This window comes from Hevea brasiliensis, chromosome 15 (genome assembly GCF_030052815.1).
Source record: "Hevea brasiliensis isolate MT/VB/25A 57/8 chromosome 15, ASM3005281v1, whole genome shotgun sequence".
Classification (NCBI taxonomy): domain Eukaryota; kingdom Viridiplantae; phylum Streptophyta; class Magnoliopsida; order Malpighiales; family Euphorbiaceae; genus Hevea; species Hevea brasiliensis.
Window position 1 is genome coordinate 58844372 of NC_079507.1, and position 4878 is coordinate 58849249.

At 38.0% G+C, this 4878-nt stretch overlaps 1 non-coding gene across 1 annotated transcript; it reads left to right on the top strand.

Annotated features, from left to right (window-relative positions):
- The first annotated feature begins 4470 nt into the window (after positions 1–4470).
- LOC131174253 (small nucleolar RNA R71) lies at positions 4471–4577 on the top strand. The gene has a single exon (XR_009144501.1). It is a non-coding gene; the product is annotated as a small nucleolar RNA R71 (small nucleolar RNA).
- Positions 4578–4878: the final 301 nt, after the last annotated feature.

Genomic DNA, 4878 nt, shown 5'->3' on the forward strand with positions numbered 1-4878 from the left:
AGCGGCTTGTAAATCAAAATTGATTGCTCTTATGGCCCAATAAGCTTTATGTTCTAATTCTACGGGCAAATGGCATGATTTCCCAAAAACTAACCTATAAGGTGTAGTTCCTATGGGGGTTTTAAATGCTGTTCTATATGCCCAAAGAGTGTCATCTAATTTAAGGGACCAATCTTTTCTGGACTTATTGACAGTTTTCTCTAAGATTTGCTTGATTTCTCTATTTGTGATTTCTACTTGGCCATTTGTTTGAGGGTGATATGGTGTGGCAATCCTATGCTTTACCCCATATTTTCTCATCAATTTTTCAAATTGGTGGTTGCAAAAGTGGCTTCCACCATCACTGATTATGGCACGTGGGGCACCAAACCTGGTCAAAACAAATTTTTTCAGAAATTTCACCACAACTTTTGCATCATTGGTAGGTGTAGCAATAGCTTCTACCCATTTAGATACATAGTCCACCCCTACCAAGATATATTTATTTCCATAAGAAGATGGAAATGGCCCCATGAAATCAATTCCCCACACATCAAATAATTCAACTTCTAATATGGATTGTTGGGGCATCTCATCTCTTTTGGAAATGTTGCCTATCCTTTGGCACCTATCACACTTGCTTACAAAATTTCTCACATGTTTAAACATATTATGCCAATAGAAACCTGATGTCAAGACTTTTTCAACAGTTTTTGAGACACTAAAATGACCACCATATTCAGAGGAATGACAATGGTAAATAACATCATTTATTTCTTCCTCTGGTATACATCTCCTAATTATTTCATCATTACATCTCCTAAACAAAAGAGGTTCTTCCCAAGAATAAAATTTAACATCATGCAAGAATCTTTTCTTTTGTTGCCAAGATAAATCAGGTGGCAAGACACCACAAGACAAGAAATTCACAATATCAGCAAACCATGGAAGTGCAGAATTCAACACATACAACTGCTCATTCATGAAAAATTCATCAATTGGCACAATTTCATCATCTTTATTTTCAGTTTTTATCCTAGAAAGGTGATCAGCCACCACATTCTCAACACCCTTTTTATCTCTTATTTCCAAATCAAATTCTTGAAGTAACAAAATCCATCTAATCAACCTAGATTTAGCTTCTTTCTTGCTCATTAAATACCTTATTACTGCTGCATGATCAGTGAAAACTATTACCTTTGAGTTGACCAAATAAGAACGAAATTTATTGAGTGCAAATACTACCGCAAGGAACTCCTTTTCAGTTGTGGCATAATTGACTTGAGCTTCATCAAGGGTTCGGCTTGCATAGTAAATGGCATAAGGTTTCCTATCTTTCCGCTGGCCAAGGACAGCTCCAACAGCAAACTCGCTTGCATCACACATGATTTCGAATAGCAAAGTCCAATCCGGGGGTTGATAGGAGTTGTTGTTAAGGCCGTCTTCAACCTGCAAAAAGCAATCATACAATCTTGATTAAAATCAAATTTAACATCATGATTCAAAAGATTTGTTAAGGGTTTAGCAAGTTTAGAAAAATCCTGAATAAACCGCCAGTAAAACCCGGCATGTCCAAGAAAACTCCGCACGCCTTTGACAGTGGTTGGAGGGGGCATTTTTTCAATAATTTCTATTTTAGCTCTATCCACTTCAATTCCCCTATTTGAGATTAAATGCCCTAAAACAATCCCCTCTTGGACCATAAAGTGGCATTTCTCCCAATTCAACACCAAATCATTATCAACACACCTCTGCAAGATTTTAGACAAATTAGTCAAGCATGAATCAAAATTAGTGCCATATACTGAAAAGTCATCCATGAAGACCTCCATAATTTCTTCAATAAAATCAGAAAAAATGGCCATCATGCACCTTTGAAATGTGCCAGGCGCATTACACAATCCGAATGGCATCCTTCGATAGGCAAAGGTGCCATAGGGACAGGTAAAGGTAGTTTTTTCTTGGTCATCAGGATGGATTGGAATTTGAAAGAAACCAGAATATCCATCTAAGTAACAAAAGAATGAATGCTTGGCTAATCTTTCTAACATTTGATCCATAAAAGGAAGGGGAAAATGGTCTTTTCTTGTAGCATTGTTCAACTTCCTATAGTCTATGCACATTCTCCAACCTGTAATAGTTCTAGTGGGTATCAATTCATTATTCTCATTTTTAACAACTGTCACCCCACCTTTTTTTGGTACAACATGCACAAGACTAACCCACTCACTGTCAGAAATAGGGTAAATAATTCCAGCAGCTTGTAATTTTAGGATTTCCTTTTTCACAACATCCTTCATTGTAAGATTCAGTCTTCTTCGATGTTCAATGAAAGGTTTACTATTTGGCTCTAGGAAAATCCTATGCATACAAACTGTTGGACTAATTCCCTTTATATCATCAATTGCATAACCCAAAACTCTCCTATATTCTCTCAAAACTCTCAACAATTTTTCATTCTCAATATCAGTCAAAGATGCATTAATTATGACAGGATATATTCTATTTGGTCCAAGAAAAGCATACCTGAGGTTGGAAGGAAGAGGTTTAAGATCTACCTTTGGGGCATCCTCTACCTTTAATGATGGTGGTTTGATCTCCAAATTTTGCACTTCTTCAAGTTGAAAAATTGTGGCTTCAGGATGTGGTGGAGAGCTCTCCAAGTGTTGTGCAAAAGCAGCTATGTTGAGATTGTCATAATCAATGCTCCCACCATGGACTAAGCAATTTTCAAGAGGGTCTTGTGGATAGCTTTTTCTGAAATGCTCTTGAACAATCTCATCAATTATGTCTACCCGCAAACAAGACTCAACTTCTTCATGTTTCCTTTTCATGGCAGGATTGATGTTGAATATCATTTGATCATCTCCCACTCTAAGTGTCAATTTCTCACCCTTTACATCAATTAATGCACTAGCTGTTGCCAAAAAGGGTCTTCCCAATAAGATAGGAACTTTTGTGTCTTCTTCCATATCTAAAATGACAAAGTCCACCGAAATGTAGAATTTCCCAACCTTGATAGGCACATTTTCAAGAATGCCTTCCGGATACTTAATTGAACGGTCAGCCAATGAAAGATACATGTTTGTGGGCTTCAACTCTCCCATATTCAACTTCTCATATATTAAAAGAGGCATTAGGCTGACGCTTGCTCCAAGGTCATGTAAGGCATTTGCCACACAATTATCACCAATATGACAAGGAATGGAAAACACACCCGGATCTTTGAGTTTGGGAGGTAACTTCTTCTGAATTATAGCACTACATTACTCTCCCAAGTTGATGGTGTCATAATCTTCTAGCCTTCTCTTGTTGGAAAGAATCTCCTTCAAAAACTTGGCATAACTTGGCATTTGGGATAGTGCCTCAGTGAATGGCACATTGATATACAACTTCTTTAGCACTTCAAGGAATTTGCCAAATTGTTTGTCTAGCTTGTGCTTGATGAATCTTTGAGGGTAGGGAAGGGTGGGCTTGTAAGGTTCAGGCGGGATGTATGGTTTCTCTCCTTCATCTTGCTCACTTTTGCTTTCTTCTTCTTTTTCATTTTTCTTGCTCTCAACTGAATTTTCTTCTTTTGTGCTCTCTTTTTCTTCTCTCTTGTTTTCACTCTCTTGACCAACTTTCTTACCACTTCTCAAGATCACAACCTTACATTGTTCATGAGGGTTTTGTGGTTGGCTAGGTAGTTTCCCATAGGAATTGCTTCCCTATGAGCTTGCTTGTTGAGCCAATTGAGTCTCCAACATGCGGTTGTGGACTTGTAATTGATCCATGGTTTGTCTCATGTGTTGCATTTCTTCCTCCAATTTGCTATTCATCTTACTTTGTTCAGCAAAAAATTTCTCCATCATGCTTTCCAAGGTTGGTTTCGGTTCATGAGGTGGAAGGGATTGTTGTGCTCTTGCTTGATATCCAGGTTGTGGCTGCCTTGTGGGCTGAAATTGAGGCTGAAATTGAGGCCTATTTTGCTGCACATACTGCTGGTTATGAGCATAATTTGAGCTTTGGCCTTGTTGAGCAAAAGTTGCTTGTGGTCTCCATGTTGAGTTGTTCACATTAGAGTAAGAATTTCCCATAGGTTTTTGTTGATAACCTCCTGCATAAGCAGCTTGTTCTTGCAAATAATCATCACCATAAGAAGAATAATCAACTCCACAACTTTGAGTTCCATCTGTGAAGGCAACTTGTTGCATAGTTGTGGGAGTTGAGGTTGTTGCCTTTGTGCAAAAATCACTAAGAAGCTGAGTCAATTGATCAAATCTTGCATTCATGTAGCTAACTGAGTCAAGTTCATAAATCCCAGCCTTCTTTGGCTCAAGTGCTCTAGGATTTCCCCATAAATGGGTATTATGAGCAATCTTCTCTAATAGATCATAGCATTCTTCACTTGTCATTCTCATGAAATCTCCTCCTGCTTGTGAATCAATTGTGTTTCTTATGGCTGGAGTAACTCTGGTGTAGAAATTCTGAACAATCATCCATTTGGGTATTTCATGATGAGGACATTGCCTTTCAAGCTCCTTAAATCTCATCCAAGATTCATACAAAGTTTCATCATCTCTTGGTTTAAAAGCTACCATCAAATTCCTCAAATGAGTGGTCTTCCCAGGTGGGAAAAATTGAGATAGAAAAGCTTGAGATAGCTGCTCCCAAGTAGCTATAATAGCTTGTGGAAGTGAGTCATACCACTCCAATGCTGAATCCCGAAGAGAGAATGGAAATAAGGTGAGCCGAATAACTTCATCTGAAACTCCAGGCTGCCTTTGTGTACCACATATCATCAAAAATTTCTTCAAATGAGAATGAGGATTTTCAAGTGGACTACCTCCAAATTGTGAATTCTGAACCATTTGAATTAAACCAGTCTTTAACTCAAATTGATTAGCTCCAATGATA